This window comes from Lates calcarifer, linkage group LG2 (assembly GCF_001640805.2).
Source record: "Lates calcarifer isolate ASB-BC8 linkage group LG2, TLL_Latcal_v3, whole genome shotgun sequence".
In the NCBI taxonomy this organism is placed as follows: Eukaryota; Metazoa; Chordata; class Actinopteri; family Centropomidae; genus Lates; species Lates calcarifer.
Genome location: NC_066834.1, coordinates 25,620,796 through 25,640,266, shown reverse-complemented (window position 1 = coordinate 25,640,266; position 19,471 = coordinate 25,620,796). Strand labels below are relative to the sequence as shown.

At 39.8% G+C, this 19,471-nt stretch overlaps 1 protein-coding gene across 4 annotated transcripts in view; it reads right to left on the bottom strand.

The window, feature by feature from the left end:
• The window catches only part of esrrga (estrogen-related receptor gamma a), a 141,693-nt gene extending 122,463 nt beyond the window's left edge, over positions 1–19,230 (bottom strand). For all 4 annotated transcript variants that reach the window (XM_018666996.2, XM_051077459.1, XM_051077455.1 and 1 more), the window contains exons 1-2: positions 18,857–19,230; positions 15,946–15,998 (exon numbers count right to left, since the gene is read on the bottom strand). The gene's annotated coding sequence lies outside the window, so the exon portion shown is untranslated. The remainder of the gene's footprint in view (positions 1–15,945; positions 15,999–18,856) is intronic.
• Between the last annotated feature and the right edge of the window lie 241 nt (positions 19,231–19,471).

Sequence of the window (19,471 nt, the reverse complement as noted above, 5' to 3'; positions counted from 1 at the left end):
TCACTGCTGAGCATTTACTTTCTTTCTTACAGTAGCAAAAGAAAACCTTTCCTACTTTCTGTAAAGTTCAAACAAGCATCTTCGTGCAAAGTAAGAGAGAGACTTAAAGTTGAGAGGAGCAGTGAGAAAAGAGATGAGGTATGTACGCTGTTTTCTGTGTTTGTGTTCTATATCCTGAGATGGGAAAGAGTTATGAATATGCATTAAGCAAAGCGCTACACGCAGGTGACATGCTTGACTTGTGTTGCTGCTGCGAACAACTGCACCAGACAAATGTTTTCTCCATCTCTCCCTCTCTTATGAACAAGAGAGTGAGGGAGAAAAGAAGAGTAATCTCTTGGGGACACGTTTCTCTTTCACTCTGTGGATAAAAAACCAACACACTAATGATGCAGGCACACATGCAAAGAGGCACAAAGCCATGGTAGCTCATACATAAGAAGACACAAATATACCCCCCCCCCCCACCACCACCACCACCACACACACACACACACACACACACACACACACAGTCCACCACACAAAAAAATGGTATGCTAACACGTTTTCTTTTCAAAGTGTAATTCAGGGTAATGCTGAGCATTACTGCCCTCCTTTCCAACTCATTTAAAGTTTGTTAGCTTTGTTAGTTAGCTGAGGGGCTAGATATGCAGAGTACATGCAGTCTGACATTAAAGTAATCCATTTTAAAACTGAATTTTAATATATTATCCTTATTATCTTGGACAGTTCAATCTAGAATTTGAGACATGAACAAGTTGTTCCTCAAGTCAGAAGTCAGAAAACTGAGGCTCTAATCTTTCTTGTCATGATATTTTGGAGACAGATAACTCATCGCATTAGCCATTTTGACCACACATTACATTAACAAGAAAAATGATGATAGCCAAGATCATTAGACAATGAAAGCATCTGCTGATAAAAAGAATGATGAGCCATTTGACATAAAAGCCATTCTTCAGCTCTTCAGTGAGACAAGAAGAAGTGCAGAGAAGTCTGACTACAATTTCAGCAGAAAGTGAGATGAGAAAACAGAAGGAGAGATATGGAGCAGACAGGGTGTCTCTCCAGGGAAATCCAAGAACCCAGTTTTACAACAAAAAAGATCCTTGGAGAACAACAGAGAGTAAAACATACACATCCAAAGGTTAATATAATGTTCCATTTCTCCTCGTATATGCTCCATACTGGAAAATTTGAATCCTGATTTAGCAACACAGTTTCACTCTGAGAGCTGTGCCAATAATGCCATTGACAAGTAGCAGAGAAAGGAAGTGGAAGAGAGACTCTCAGGGGAGAACACAAAATGTATCCAGTTTTTCAGGCAAGTCTGTGTGTGAAGGGTGGACGTGGGGAGATGGGTGCTTGGAGGGGGGTCGATGTGAGTTTCCGGAAGAGGTAGACACTGCTGTCAAATGAAGCAGGGATGACCTCAGCATGTGCAATTTTGAAAAAACTAAACTATGGTGTGAGAAGGTCTCACTGTTTCAAATGATACTGTACATACAACATAAATGACCATATAATCTGTATAGCCTCAAAATAATGATCAGGTTATTTAAATGGGTCTTTAAGCATTTTACCACTGTGACTCTTCAGGATAAACAACTAAGAAGCTGATGCAAAGATGAGACTTATAATTATCATCCTCACTTTAGTTGCTTTAGTTTACACATCACAGTAAATCCATACAAAGTAGTCTGTACATACAAACACATATTGACCATTTCAAAAGCAACTCCTCCTCTCCAAAATCATGAAGAAAATGTTAAAGCATGTTAAACTCAAATCAACTGTGCATAATATGTTTTCTTTAGCTACATTATGACTGTAACTTTTTAAAGAAGACAAGACAAGTAAAAGATGAGGCCAGGATTCACAATGAGAAAACAGTGCTGAGAGAGGTGGTGAAAAAGAAAACAGACCAGGAGTGGTACAGAGGGGATTTAGGGAGAGGTATATAGAGGAAGGGGCGAGGGAAGACGAGGGAGGTGAGCGGGGTCAGACAGCGGGAGGAAGCTAATGTCTTTATTTCCTGGTGAGGTGGGACCTTGCATTTACCCCTGAGGTCAGTGGTCATGGACAGGGTCACTGGGGGTGCTGTGAGGAGGGGGGTATCTCAGTACAGAGGAAGAGAGAGAATATCTATATAACAAAAAGAAGAGGGGGGAACAAGACCAAGAGACAGAGTAATGGGAGAAAGAGAGGAAAAGAAAGAAGAGGGAGACCTAGTTTCAGTCAGGGGAATGTGCAAAGGTGGAAAGGTTGAGAGAGGTTGAGGAGGTGAGAGTACACATGGGAGAGGGGAGGACACACACATACACACAGTTACACACAAACACACACATACCATACACATGAAACAACTGCAAATCTACACTATAACTGCAATGCTAGTTTGAGTCATGTCTGATGTTTTGCTTGCATACTGTAAATATGTATCTGCATTCATCTGCATGTCTGTCTCTTTTCTGTATGTAAGTGCAAGTACAACTGTTTATATGTGAATGTGTATTTCCTCCTCTCTTGAGACCCCCGCCAACACAGCTGACAGATAAATACAAACTGATTCAATGTATGACTCTTTCTCTAGAGTATTGTTAGCAGTTATCCTCTTGAACCGCTTGACTTACTGTCTTTTATTGATGTAAATCGCATTTGTCAAATAAGATACGATAAATATCCAGTCTCTACCGGTCTCCGCGGCTTACTGGCTTTTATTCCAACATGTAACCAGCAATCACATGAATTAACTTTGACAAATGTGGTGGGATGAAACAGAGATTTAATGTCTGTCTTTATTGTTCCTCCAGGGTATTGTTGTTGTATTTAGTCCTATCTAGACGCTCCGTGTGATTCTTTTTATTTACAAATTTGCACTATATAACAATAATGTAAATGACATCAGTGAAATATTTTATGAAGTGATAATTTGACATTTTTGTTGCTTTCTTTTACTGTCATGGTTAGATGCCTATTTGTAGAAGTGGTTTTAGCAGTAGTATGTGCTTGTGTGTGTGTGTTAAGAATTTCCCTGGACCCTCTTCTTCCATCAGTTTTGATGCTGACAGTGGTCTCCTCCAGCTAATTAATGACAGTTTTGAAACTAGGACTCTCCACCATAGATCTAGCTCACACACACGCACACACGCACTAAGACACAAAACATTATGTAAATTGAGACCTGCTGTATGAACACAGGTGTATCCACAAATTGACAAATAAGGCCTTGTCCACACTAATACAGATATTTTTCAAAACAGATATTTTCCCCTCTGTATAAAAAAAACATTACCTTTGTCTCACAAAATATCTCGGGAATACAAAAGCAAAAACAGATACTCAAAAAAAAGGGTGCTGGGCCAGTAGGTGGTGGTAAAGTCTACATTAACGATACGTCAAATGCCACGGAAGAATATTCTGAGTATGCGTAGTGACTTTGGATGGTGTAGACCAAGTAATATTGGGTGCAGCAGACGCACAGGCATTTGTGTGGCAGTGATGTGGTGCAGCAAAGTCAAGTTATAAACTTGTAATTGCTAAAGCTAACAAAATACTAGGAAACAAGTATACGTTCACCATCTCTGTTTCAGACACATAAACATTTCACAAAGCAAAAATGTGCATGGACAAACTGAGGTTTGACGTCATCGCTTCCCAAACTCTCTGTTTTAATGTCCACATGGTTACACATAAAGGAGTTTTTAACAATCTGTACTTTAGAGGGAATTTGAGAAAAATCTCAGTTTGAGTGACCGAAAACACCATCTGCAGGCAGATAAATAAACACAGAGGAAAATGGTAATTTAGCAAAATATCTGTATTAGTGTGGACAAGACCTAAGAACATACACTACATGTAATCAGGCACATATTCCATGACATTATTTCCCAAATGAGCATTTGTGGCGTAGTTACATTTTTAAGCCTTGGTCTTGGAAATATGAGTATAGTACAGCAGTTCTGCCACTGCTGCTACTGCTGCCTGAACAAACCTGGAGGAGGAAGCTGCCTGAACACCTGTCAAAAGCCTGTGATGTCTGAGTGTCTACCTGTGTATGTGTGTGATAGTGTGTCTGTGTGCACCTATGTGCATAAAAGTGTGTTTCTGTGATTTGTGAGCTTCACAAATACTTGTTTTTCTTAAGTGTGGTGTAATTGTGTATCTCCATGTGAGTGTGTGTAGAAACAATGGTGTATCTCGGTCAGTGATATGATTCATGAAAATGGCACGCTGACTGGAGTCGCACTGAGAGAGAACAGTCTGTTCTCCAAGAATACCTCATCTGACTAATATCATGGCAGGGGGGTACACACACACACATACACACACTCTCTCTCTCTCTCTCTCTCACACACACACACACACACACACACACGCATCAATCAAATATAAATTTTAATGTGATAACTTTTTGGTGTTATATGGTCATAAAGTGTATAATGTGTGTAGTTTTGTTTACCTTTTTCACTCATATTTCTTTCTGTTCCCAGGATTTCTGACTGTTTGGCAGAGACATGAATATGTCAGTGACAGAATGTGACCTGCTACTATAAATAACATTCACAGCCTCAGTTCACTTTTAGACCCTCTATTGCTGTCCAGTTCTAGTTATTCCTGTCTTACCTCTGGATGATGCAGCAGGTTAAAAATATCCCTCTACCTTTCTAAGGTCAGGAAAAAACCAACAATGGCACCTTGTCAATGAACACAACCTTCTTATTAATTTGGTGAACAGCAGACTGAACTCGGCCTGTGTCCACCAGAACTCATGTTTCTACAAAGTAGCAGCCAGTGTGGCTGAGTGTTGAAGCCAACGTGAAACATTAAGCTTCAGTTCCTCTTATAGCCATTGCTGACTGTATACAGTGCTTGCTTTTGCTCTGGCTCTGCTGAAGTCTTTTAAAAAGTTCCATCATCACTCTCAAACTACAGAGAAAATCATTTTATTCTCAACACTTCATTTTATTTTTTTTTTCTATTATTTATTATTGATCATTTTAAAAACTACTGTTTAAAACAAAGTATCTTCTAGAGCATGTTACTCAATTGATCAATTGAGTGTCCTAGCCTATCACCAAGCTTCAAAATGTTCCTTTGCAAACTTAAGTGGTGTTATCTCAGACTCTTTCTCCATATTTTCCTACAGTCTATAGTCCCTACCCATTTCTAGAAAGACTGTACTTTATGACTGGGTGAGTCAGCAGATTATCATGGTGGTTTTAGCCAACTGATAAACCATAGTTGGGTCCAGTTGTAGAGTTTTTCCTCATGGTGTCATCTGTATCACTGGGTGACTCAGCAGGCTAAAAATATGGCTCTGGTTTGGGTTTTCCTTTAGATCCGTATTTCTGTCTTGTTCTGGAGTTATTCTTGTTCCTGGTCTCAGTATTGGACATCTGTATGACAGAATGTGATTCAGTCAGCTATAAATATGAATGGCCTTTCTGCTCGGCCAGCCACACGGATTAGCAACTCTTCCTGCTTTTCCACTGGGTTCAAAACACACTGCAGCACGCGCTCACACACACACACACACACACACACACACACACACACACACACACACACACACACACACACACACACAGTACAAATAACCCTCACACACTCGTTTTCACTTGCCAGTGCTCACTCACTGGCCTGTACATACACACAGACTGGGAGAGAGATGCTGAGTGTGAGAATGGTGAGATGCTGCTGAGAATGGCCTGTCTGTGGCATACCAAAACACACAGAAATCTACTTTCCCCAATCACCCCCCCGTTTCTACATTTAATTCTCTTTAGATTTCTGTGCATCTCTCTCTATATATATACTATTCCAGTCTGGACTGAGGGGGACTTTGACTAGACTCTGAAGGTGCCAAAAAGTACACATTGGCAAATAGCAAGACCAAGTTAATTTTGTCTGTAAATAGTTCAAGTCCACTGCATCCTAGAAAGACAGAGGGGGAGAGAACTCTGTATGACCTGCTCTCATGCTGCAATACCAATGAGCTGTGGTTTATCTGGATTTTAGCACACAATGATATATATACACAAAGCTGTAAATGTTTTTCAACAAAAATTAATTTTAGGTCAACTTTCAAAGTTGTTCCAAAGCTTTTAATCATATATTAAGTATGGAACTTCAATCCCATAATAACAGGTAGTTGTATATAAGGAGGAGATTGTAACCCTTGACTTTACTCAAAGATTCACTTTGTTGTTGTGTGTGGAAGGCCTCCTTGAATCCTGGCTATCCACTGGTTCCCTGTCTGTGACTTGACTTCAGTATGGCTGTGTGTTTACATGCACTTTAGTAACCAGGTTACTCAGAGAAATCAGGTCATAGGAGTGATCAGGGAATGACTTTACATGCACTGTAGAAGCTTGGTTACTGTGTATGTATACATGCAGCAGATCAGTAACTGGTAGAGTGATAGAGGGGCAGATAGAACAGAGCTCCTCTTCACGGCATCACATGTAGTAATGCGAATAGAAGCCATCTTTCTACTACAACTATTTCATTTACCTGCTTTCCTTTTGACATGTACATAGTTACACAAGAACTGAAACCCACATACATTTTTATGGGCAGCTTCACATCAAAGAAAATACAGAACAAAAAATTATGTCTATGGGTGAATTAAAAACCTGACTGTAATAAAAAAAAAATGTTTTGTTTTCAGTGGAAATGGGTTGAAAAAATACAGTCATGTGTCATTACAGAAGAATCATATGTTACAGTAACAAGTGAGACATTGGAGTCAATCTTAGAGAAAGTGAACAAATAAATTACATTTCATCCCCCTATTTTATTCTACTTCTACATCTAAGATTTTGTTTACTGGCCTACACTCTATTTTTTTTTTCGAATTAACCAACCACTTTTCAACCAAAATGTCTTAATTAAATTTGAGTGTGTTTTGACAGGATTAACAATCTGACGGAAGGAAGGAAAAAAGAATCAAATTAGATGATTTTATAAAAACACATAGTTTAAATAGTAATTTATGAAATGCAACATCTCTCTGAGTTTCCTGTCCAAAGTACTTGGTCACTATCAACATTATTAAATATTATGCTTTAATGGTAGACCTCTAAAAGAAGCATTGCAAATTGACATTCAGGCCTGATGACCTCAATTACTTAATGTCCATTCTACTTATATACGTTCTGCACTTGACACTGGTACTTATATGTTAATTCATGTAATTGGTGGGTATGATCCGGTTTCAGTGAAAATACTAAGGCTGGGACATGATACTCATCGAAGGAGAAAAGCCACAAGCCACCATCAGTGCCTTGGATTACCACGACATACACACGCACACTCACATACAAGCATATACCAGACAGCTTCATTGGTCTCTGTGACCAAGAGACATTTAAAAGGGAGTCTGATTAAATTAAGTCAGTCATGTCTTCTTATCACCGGATTGAAGGTATCAATATATTTGTATTCACTAGTGTTATTAATAGTGCACAAGAAGCAACCAGACACTGTAGAGTGGGGTGACAAACAAATCCTTGGGCTATTAATAGGAGGAGATGGAAAAACTACAGTCAACAAGCAGAGAGAGGGAGATAATGAGAAAGGAAAATCCTGACACTAACACTTAGGGTCAAGAACAAGACGAAAGCAAAGTAAGAGCCATAAGGGTCATCAATATTTTGATGTGGTGTTATATAGAAATTAAGCTTGTGGCAAAAATCTGATAGTTGGTTTAAATAAAATGAGACAGACAGAGACAGACACAAAGATACAAAAAAATTAACAAAATCAGTGCTTTTGTAATTTGAAATTATTTTCAAATTGCTTCATGATTTTGGACACCATCACAAGACCACAGATCTCTAAGGTCAGCAGGCTGTGTGTTGAGAAACGGTTACAAAGCATCACTGTCCTCCAAGCTCCTAAACCAATCAAAAAGTCATTTCCTCTAATGGATTAGGATTTTAGGGTTTAATTTTGTTTCAGATTCAAATGGGTGTTATGGACAGAGTGGAGACAGAGATGCAGCGGCGGAACAACACTGACAAGATTTCAGAAAACAAGGCTGCTGCACATCCTTGAGTCAAACTACAGTGTCAACTCCTGAAAAATTCCCATGCTTTGAAAACAGCTTCACACTGATAAAAGGTAAGATGGTAAGCTGGAGGATAAACAATCTGTCTGATGAGGTGGCATGCTCACTCGATAGATTTTCCATCACAATTGTATTTTCTGTTTCAACTTGTGATGGTTGCGGCCGCATGCAGGGTGTATTTGCAAAAGACAATTTTAACAGAAATCACTGTTGCCATAACCTTTAGTTTTCAAAAAAGGTGTTTTAGTATATGATTTTGTATTTAAACCTGGGATTTTTAAACCTGTCTGGTTGTTAGCTTGCTTGAGTTGGACAGTCCAATACTGCAAAGCTCTGCTTAGAGAAGTCATGGTGTCCTCAAAACTCAGCACTTAAATTTCAAAGTAAAATGTTATAATAACCAATAAGAGCGATAACCACATTTACAACAAGAAGACCCAGATTCCAAAAAACATCCTTTAATATTTTTGATATGTGAGGAAAGTTAAATGTTGGTTGATTTGAGTTTGGCCCTTGCTGGCTGTGGGAAATATTTCCTTGCAGTAGGGTGGCAAATCACAGAAGAGCCTGTGATTATCAGTTTCAAACAGACAAACAGCTCAAAGTAGGGCATACTTCACACACACACAAAAACTAACACACAAACATGTACACCTCTGAATATGAAGGGTTGAAGTTTGCTGTATTCTCTTTTTTTCCTAACCATTTCTGTTCTCATCAAAAGGGTGATGGTCTGGTAGAGCACAAAGAGAAAGACGGAGGAGAGAGCAGCTGACGGCCCCAAACACACACACTCTCTCTCTCTCTCTCATTCCATCCCATTACTTCTAGCCATCCTGTGACTTCTGACCTATGCACTTTATGCCTGCATTAGCCACATCTAGCTTACCTGGTCTAATGCTGAGGAAGCAAATGTCAGCTCGGCTGAAAGTGCTCGGTCACAACTGGCCAGCAAGCACCATTCTATGTCATGGCTGCCTCTAAATAACAAAGTGCTAATGATGAATGAATTTACATGCAAACCAATTCTTAATTATCATTCAGGAGAAGTGCACAACCCTTATCATCATCAACTGGGACATTGCACATGGATGCACCTAACTCTTTATTTCTCTCTGTTATTTGTCCCTGCCATGATGCTGACAGTTTGGTAATGGAGTGGAGCCAAATTTGCAACCTAACACAAGATGATGTCCCTTATGAACAAACACTTGCAGACTCTTTGCAACGTACAGTATGGTTGATATTAAAAACATATGTGTTGCCTCATGTAAACAGAGATCCTAGAAAGAGTTTGAGAGGGTCACATCTGCAAATACTGTCCGAACATTCTCCTAAAATTTTCTTTGGTGTGTCAGATTAGTGTGAGAGTATTTCCTCTCTTCTGGCAATATTTTATGGCTATCTAGTATCAAATATGCAAATTTCCTGCATCCCTCATGTTGCCTGAGTGGCCCCATTCAAATGAATGTGGGGGTTGTGTTTTTCTAAAGTTGATCTGAACACAGCCTAAAAAATGTGTGTGTGTGTGTGTGTATGTGAGGGGAGCTGGCACAAGCCACGTTGTGCTCACCTCCTTCCTAAGAGTGCCCCCCACATTGAGTTTTTCTCCTCTTGGTTATGGTCACATAGGTCCACCTGCCCTACATGGATTTACATACTCCTCTAGGGAAACAAGGTCACTTTTGACTAACTTTGTAGATTGTGCCAAGCACCATCTGGGGAAAAATATAATGAAACAGTGGTAACTTCAGTGGAGGCCCTTTACCATTACATTACTGGATGTGTCCCCTGCGTGACTACATATGCGTTTGTGTATAGCAAGGATATACACACTAGCAATTTCTCCTGGGCAAGGCTTCACTATTCCTGCAGAACAGAAAGGCTTTAATTTTCTGGATATTTTAACATTTTTTATGCTGCATAGTTTAGTACTCTAGAATAAAAGTATTCCGTAGGCAGCACAGAGTGCGAGTGAAACAGAGAGAGTGAACAAGAAAGAGAATGAAAAAGCACAGAAGGAATGACAATCTGAGAGAGAATAGAAGTGAACTAAAAGTTAAGGAATACTTGGCCACTAAGACTTGGTTTAACATTTTAAAATGCTGAAATAAAGCAAGCCTTGATAGTTGAGTTGAGATCTCATGTAAGTCATTAGTTTAATCACTAACTGCAACAGCGCCCAGAATGTACTGAATAGCTCAGACTGATGATTTATAACAATGCAGTAGCACATATATGCAGCCACAGAATGCAGATGGATAAAATGGGACAATGTCTAAGCCAGTATTCCTGAGTGGCTATTCAGCTGATTCATTTTTGGTAGCTTTCAATAATATTACTCTAAAATGGACAAGGTTAAAGTGCAAAAAACTCAAAAAGTACTGTGGGGCTAGCTTTGATATACTGCAGCTCTGAGTACCTCAATAATAATAATTTATTATTATAAAAACAAAATTTGTGCTACTCTTTTGACCAAGAAGATGATTGTAACACAGACGAAGAATCTATTTGTGTTAATTCTATGAGTAACACCAGGCAATGTCCTATCTATCTTTAGTAATTCCATGAATACAGCGCTGAGGGGCAAAACATGCTGTCCTCCTGCTAATGAAGCTTTCAGCCCTGCACCACAACCACACAATGACAGCTGGCAGGGGAGGGGCAGGAACTACACGCCATGAAATAAGAGGGGGTAAAAATTGATTAGCAATTTTCATTTGCGCTAAGCTAAACAAAAGAAGGCTGCTGCCCTACTCTGCATATCATCATGGGGTGGGAGAGGAGGAGGGTGGGTGGTGTTGATGGTGTTGGGGTGGGATGGGAAGTGATCTTTCAGAGCTCAAGGCATCTATTGTTTAGTTAGAGAGGATGTGGGTGTGAGGGGCAAAGAGGGATTCGGGACGGGGAGAAAAGAGGACCAGGGATGAGGAAGAGAGTGGCAAGAGGGGAGGCAGGAGGGACGGTGAGGACAGAGGAAAAAGGAAAGACAGGAGAACGTGAAGGAGAGGACTGAGAGAAGAAGGGGAGGGACAAGGAGGCAGGTGGGGGAGGAGGTAGTGAGGTTAAAGAGAGTAAAAGAGAGGGGTGGGAGAATTGGAGCATGGAGAGACAGGGAGGGAAACACTGAGGGACAGAGTGATGAGAGACATGAAGGAGAGGGTTAAAAGAATGGGATTAGAGATGAAAGAGACAAAATAAGGAAAGAAGAACAGAGAGGGAATGAGAGGGGTAAGGAAAATGGAGTTTAGGAGTGATAAGAGGAAGACCAAAATAATTTAGTTTTTATTTCATCGGTTTATGGCAGGATAAATACAATATATTGTCCCAGTCTTGGGTTATGGCTTGCTGGTAAAAATGCAGAAGAGAAAGAAATGAGGTAGGGGAAGTCTGGAAGGGTAGAGGCAAAAAAAACACAGCGGGAAAGAGGTAGTGCTGTGTCCAGGAGTTCATGACCAATTCTGAAAATTAAAACTGGACCAGGATAGAGCCACAACGCTCTTTGAAAAACAAAAGCAAAGTGGCAGGGGAGAAAAAAAATGACCCCACCATCACTTTTAAGTTATTGAAGCCATTGAATGCAGGGGCTCTAACAATAGAGAAATTTGCCAACACCGAGAAAACAAAAAAACTGCAGTGAGTGTGCAGTACTGTGGCCAAGCCATGTTGTTGTATGGGCAGTTTTCTTGAAGGGTTTTTTGGCATGACCAGGATGTGTGATGGCTTATTAACAGTGACACTAATGCACCTCTGTGTGTGTGTGTGTGTGTGTGTGTGTGTGTGTGTGTGTGTGTGTGTGTGAGAGTGCGTGCTTTAAGTAGGTTGACATTCATTTTTAGTGGTTCGCATACACACGCTCACAAACACACACACACACACACACACACACACACACACACACACACACACAAAATAATAAATGCAAAAACGGCGAGAAAAATAGCAGCTGGTAAGTGAGTGAGAGGGGAAAAAAATCAACAACTTTTAACCAAAACACTGTACACAACTCTAAATTTAATTTTCTGCAAGATTAAGCACAATAATGACTAGCTTTATAAAAACCCATAACTAATGGCTTCCAATGAGCCAATCTATAGGCATTGATCTGCTCAGTATCTCATAGACTTGCAGTGCAAAGCCTAGAAATGAAGGAGGGAAGAGGTGGAAGGAGAGAGAAAAAAGAGGATAGAGGAGCACTATATGGAAAAAAGATGAGAATGGAAGAGGAGAGAAGAGACATGGGTGATGAGAGAGACAGGTGCATAGAAAAGGGGGAGGGTGAGGATGGAAAGAGAAGGACAAGAAGGAGATGAGGAGTGCAAAGTACAGAGAAAAGCCAAACAGAGCAGAGGTGAATCTTCCATAGAATACACAGTGCCTGACTTTATTTTGCTATCTACCATATGTAACAAAACACATAAAGGTCTTGCATCTATATCATATCAACTTAAGTGGTTGCACAGCGTCTGATGCCCGCTCCCCACACATCTCTCTAACATTGCATCTGACAGTTTTTGCAACTTTTTGAAACTGACTATAGGACATTCACATCCACTTTACACAGTGATTGGCCAGGTGTGTGGAGCTGAAAAGTAAGCAGGATTTGAGCTTCTTTATTCAGCCTTTGCACAATTACTTTTGTCATTTTTTTACACGCATACAAACAAGTGCAACATTATGCCTTCAAGGACAGATTGTCCAGAACAGCTATAAACACTTTTGCCATCCAAAAGCAAAGCAGGTCAGATTGTTTTGAGCATACCCCTGGTTACTACTTAGTGCTTCTAATTGTTGATTTGACAGCTTATTAAATGTACATATCAGGTGTGAACACAGGCACTAACCACGCACAGTACTGCAGAATTCACTGCAATATGTCACTCTTCTTTCAGATAATAAAGACTATTATCTAGCTTGTGGTTGCACTAATCCTGTAATAACAGCAGTGTCTTTGTGTGTAGAGAGCAGAAAGACACAACTAAACAAGAGCTACCCAGCTGGAGTTAAAACAATATGTCACAATAAAAATCATCATTATATTTTTTAAAGGTTATTAGGGCAATTAGCTATCTAGTGGTATTCTACATTGTTAATCCTACACTTGACAGCTTTTTAGAGGCTCACTGACTAAGAACTAAAGGTGGTGGCATGTGATGAGGAGGAGGAGGATGGAGTGAAATGAAACAATCCTCTGCTGAAAACGCACAGAAGCTTAAATTCGGAGAGGGCTGCTTGCGTTAATCCCCATGGATTAAGCTTCTAAATACTCCTATTCAAGCCAATTAATTCATGCATATATCTGTCTCTGGCTCTTTTCATGTCATTTAAGATGATAGAGGGCGACTTCCTGGGAAATCAGGAGGAGGGTGGGTATGTATCTACATTAATGCACACAGGGCTCTCTTCAGGACCATGAGGCTGCATACATCCTGATGCAGCACACACACACTACAATGCACAGATGTACATTAAGGTTTTAATGGGGAAATGGCGGAGGGAGGGTGAGGAATGAGAGGGGCCTCCAAAAGTTGACTGACATATTCTGACAGCTGAATACTAATCATGAGATCAACCTCTGGCTAAATCTACAGGATCTCACTGGGGCTTCTGGCTGGGAGAAGCATAAAAAGGATTAGCAGTAAATACAGAAGGCTTAGAGGGAACAGAGACACCAGTGGACAGACTCAACTACTTCAAACAAAAGGTTGAGAGGAAGAAGAAACTACAGATGAGGAAGTGGACAGTCGACAACTACAGTGACCTGAAATTATGTAAATGATTGGAAGGAAGAAGGAAGACGGGAAAATGAAGTCAGAGAGAGTTTGTCTCTCATGTTGCATTATGTGCACCGTATGGTAGCTGTAATTGTAAAAAAAACAGACAGGGGCATTGTTGCAGTTTCATGCTTTTGGATTTAAATGTTCAGGAGCAAGTAAACCAAAACTTTGAAACAGCAACAATGCCTCTGTCCTTTTCTGGAGTAGCTGTACTCTTACATGTTTTAAATATCTCTTGGTATGTATATCTCCTTCATATTTTATTAGTTCAGCACTAAAAACACAAACATTACATAAAATATAAAGGTTAGGAAGAAAGAAAGAAAGAAAGAAAGAAAGAAAGAAAGAAAGAAAGAAAGAAAGAAAGGTATGTTTATGTGGTATGGTATGATGGTATTTTTCTCCATGAATTCATTTCCTGTTTGCGGTGATGTCACTAATGGTATGCTGTCCCTAATGACATCATCAGGGCCTGAAGTGGACTGCAGTCTGTAGTGTTTGAGAAGCCTCAAGTCTCTAGTTACCAATCTGTGTGTGTGTGTGTGTGTGTGTGTGTGTGCGTACAAGCAGGCTGGCAGGCAGCAACCGCTGCATAGAGTATTAATAGGAACTCACATCACCCAGAAATGCTTCCAGTTAAATAGAAACTCACATCAGGCCTGAGTCTACGATCAGATTACAACCTCCAGACGATATCTGAGGTTGATTGTAATGATATACAGTAATCTGATTACCAAAAAGCAACTAAAGTAGCTTCAGACCCTGGGAAAAATGTTAAAAACTGTAATTCTCTACACAGACTACACAACACCAAGACAGGTGACACACAGCACTCACAAAACTGGCAAAGTTCATAGCTCAAACTCTGTCATTGTAAAGACAACCACAAATAATTATACCTCTAAATTAACAGGTCTAAACATGTGAGATTAATTAAGATGTTACTTGATGTCACTTCCACTCCCCACTGGGCAGCTGATATTACTGCTGGTGGGAACCACTGTGAGTTTGTTGACCACTATCTGAACCTGTGCCACCAGCAGCTGCAGAATCAGCATTTTGGAGGCTTGGAGTGGCAACCCAACAGAGCCTGTATGATGTAAAATTGAACCACTGGTAAGATAGCTGTGCTCAGGGTCCATCACACCTCTCTAGCCCGAACTAAATGATTTCATCTGAGTCAACGTGTAAATGAAGTAAATGGAAGCTAACAAAAGAATGGCAACAACCTCACATCAGAGGTTCACTACCACAGAGGTTATACCCACCACTCCTGGTCAGTGGACAGTGTCCTCTCTGCCAGTGCTATCATAATGTCCAAGATAGGTAAAGTAGGGAAACTGGCTGGTGATCATCATAAATAAAAAAAAAAAACTAAACAACTAAATTATGAATCAGTAATCCTTCTGGGAAAATTCATGTTCTGCACTGAACCCATGTTACATATTTAGGAGCAGTTGGCAGCGCACATGATGAAATGACCAGAGTCCAAACCACATCTGAGGTCAGTGGCAGGAGTGTTACATGTCTCAGAGGAAACCAACGCAAACACAGACAGAACATAGAAATTTCACAAAGAAAGGCTGCAGCTGGTGCCGCGTTCAAACCAGTCCCTGGTACAAGTCAGGTACAAACCATTGTGTAAAGACTTGTGTCAACCTCACAATACTAAAGATGACGACAACAAATCAGAGCTAATAAAAATACTACTGAAAGATTTGTTAAGTAATAACAAATGACATAATTTAAATTTTTAAGAGCCTATCGTGTGACACAGTTTAGATGAGGTCAACTACAACCAAATTCATGCTTGAAAAATTTCTTAAAAGCCTCTTTGTCAACATATTTAAGAACACATTTAAGAACAGCAATATTTAAAGGCACTGTTAGATTTCTGAAATATAAAATTTTAATTAACAGGGATAGTAAACAAAGACTATTTTGATCATTAATAAACATTATTTATTCTTAATACAGGCTTGTTAACTAATTTACCAATGAAATAGCTATTATCAGAGTATTGCAATTGGTTTCTGTCATGGTCATTCAACCAGAAAGTTAGCTATGATGTGATAGCACTGCTCCTCTTACCTGATATTCTTCTACTCAGGTAACTGCTGTAAGGTGTGCTCAGTCCTCAGATACTGTAATAAAGTAAAATGAAAAATCATTGTAGCTGGGAAACTCTTTTGTCAGATTTATACTGCAACAAGTAAAAACAAAATGGGACACACATGGCAGAACACGGCACAAGACTGACCAGCAGCATTTCACTCTCAAGTGTGGATCTGAAGAACTGATAGGAATGTCAAATATCATTTCTCAATCTTTAAACTTTGCATCTCTCTTACTCTCAGTCCCAGGCTCTGTCTCTCCTTATCTGCCCATTCTCTCTTTCTTTTAACAGTCACTCTAACTTTCTTTCACTCTGATCTGACATCAGTCTCTCTGATTGGCCGACCCAGCTCGTGCACTAACCAGTGACACGCTTTAATTATTGAGCGGCTGACCTCAATTGGTTGGCTGGAGCTGCCTAAAACACACTGCGTGCACATACACACACACAGACGTGGACATTTGCACATCATGCTCACACACTCACAATCTCCCTACATATTGCACACTTACATGCTCACCCTGGGGACAGTTTCTAAAGTCTAAATATATACTGTGGACAACATCAACTCTGCCTGTTACTCCTCTCAGTTCATTGATGCTAAGAGCACATTAGTTATGATATGAAGCTTTCTGAAAAAACACATCTTTAACCTATCTACTTCAAAGATCTGTCATTCATAAAACATATAAGTTTGTGGGATGAATTTCAGGCTTCTAACCCATTTATAGTGGCCTACCTTAAATAACAGGTACCTGTGAAGGCTAATGTAAAGATTAATAGAGGCTTTGGATAGCAATTTCAGAACCAAAGTTCCCTTCTCATTTTGTTTTCTTGTATTTTGCAATAGAAAAAGTTGGTCAAAGTTAAATACCTGTGCAATACCTGTGGCTGTTTCAAGCACCCTATATAATGTAAGTACTAGTAGTTATTCTATATTCTTACTGCAATCGTTCTTAATTGAAAGAAACATACTGTGCTGCAGTTCTACTGTTTAAGAAAATGTGGGACATGCATGAAGAATAAACAAACTAATACCACTCAGAATTTCACTTTAGTGTTTCAAATATATATGTAGAAATACATATGGAGAACATTAAATCTATAAGGGATTTAATATTACTTATACTGCGCAGTATATTACATGATATGCTACTTGCTGAATTACTTGAATTAAACTCTAATAACAACACAGGAAGATAAAAGCGGTATTAAATTAATAATTTATGCTGATGGACAGCAGCTTACAATGGCTGTCAAATGTAATATTGACTGTTATAACAGTTCATTGACAGTAATATACTGTATATATAGTCTTACAAGGGTTTCCTTTAAAGGAACAAGGAGTTAAAATAATCTATATAATTTATGATACAGCACTGATGTTGAATGGAAACATGAATCCTGTGGTATGTTTTTCATTTCTGGTGCTGCAAGATAGAGAAATGATATACATCCTTTGGTATGCTACCTATGCACTTAGTATGCTATAATTTAATATCTAAATATATCGGGAAGAGTATGATCTCTGTCACACTTGTCTCCCTACAAATGATCAAACACAGTAGACGATACTGGACATGTGATATCCACGTTGCTTCATAAGACATGATGCAACTAGAGCATTTTTAGATTAGGGCGTGATGGTATCCTACCTGGAGAATTCAGTGCATTTCAACTGGTTGCACTTCACAGTTAATGTGAGAGGAAGGAGAATTTTACCTGCCTGCCAACCTCATGATGTCTGAACTGTTTGGCACTTAATGTAATAAAATGGCACACGTCTTTAGTAACGACATTCATCTCGAGAACTCCTTTGGAAACATGAGTGACATGTTGACTCTCATTATATTTTGATGAGTGTAACCCAACTGGGCTCCATGGCATGCTGTGTGGCTTGTGGCCTATGATTAGTTACAAATAGTTCAATGGGTCACACTGCCTGGCTCTGATCCGGAGACCTCACAGGGTTTGAACATACATCCTCCAAACCACAAGACCACTTCAAGTACAGTAACTGAATTCAAATAAGTTTGGAAGATAGCCAATATTTATTAATATTAATATTTATATTTATTAGTCTTTTAACTTGAAGGATACTGGGTTGGATAATCAGTTAGTAATCAGGCTTCTTGTCAGTTTATAAAGTCTTACTGTATTTAACCTTCCTAGTCTTACTTATAAGTAAGACTTATAAGTTATATAAGTAAAAATTATATTAATTACTATTCATATAATGTGTAATTTTAGGATGTGTTGGGGCCCAAGGTCACAGAACAGAAATTAATGTTGACTCACCATGGACTTTTTCTGCATAGTTACAGGTGGTTTATACTTTTACTGGAAATATCTAACATATACTTAAAAGAACTAATTTCTTTTACTATTGTCGCTCAGAAAGAGCAGTTAAAAAGTTCAGAATGTTGCCGATTTCATGATGAAAATAGACCAGATACATGTGCATGCTAGCACTGAACAAACACATACACAAATTCACATATGACCGCAGTCATACAGAGCTCTCAACATGGAGCTTCATGCATGCATGCGTGTGTCTATGAAGTTTGGCACTCTGTTTCTTTGGTCCATACGGCGTTTTGTATTTGCCATAATCCCCTGTCAGCAACACTTAGGCAGGCAGACAATAGCAGAGAAGATCGGCAGCCAAACCCCCTTCACTGTGAACTTGGCAGGTCAGCGTGCAAGCAGCAGGTTACACACCACACATACATACACACACACACACACACACACACATATACAGAGAGAGAGAGAGACAAACAAACAAACAAACAAACAAACACACAGTACTGTACATGTATAACCATGCAACACACACACACACAGAAAACACACATGTCCCGCTGAGATGCACGTTACTCACACCGTCTCCCGGCTCTCTTCAAAGAGTTGTGGTGCAGTTCTCAAGGACACGGCTGTCTGACATCTCCTCTCTTTCTCTCTCTCCTCTCACTCTGGCATACTCTCTCTACCGCTCTCACACTCTCTCATTTGCTTCTCGGTTGCAGGACGGTGCCACAACAGATGCAAGTGTGTCGCTGCCTTTCTCCTCTCCTCTTTATTCCTTCCTTTTCCCTCTCTCCCCTTCTCTCTCCTCTCCTCTCCTCTCTTCTCTCGGTCTGCAGCTGAGAGGCAGAGCTCATTCTCTGAGCCATGAAGCAGGGCTTCTCTCTTTTTTTCAAGTGCCGGGTAGTATGAGAACGAGGAAGCGAGAGAAAGAGGAAGGGAGGGAGAATGAGGAGAGGAAGGAGTGCTGGGCGAACTGACCAAACTGATGTGCCACTCCAGGACACCAGCTTTCTGCAGACAGTCCTACTGCAGGGAAAACAAACAGCTTTACTGTAAAGCAGCAGCAGCAGAAACTGTGGAGGCATCTCATGTGTTTCAGACTAGCAAAAAAGACACGGACAGAAACAAGAGAAAGAAAGAAGAGGTAAGAGAAACTGGCAGATGAGGGAATAAAAGTTTGAAAATATAATA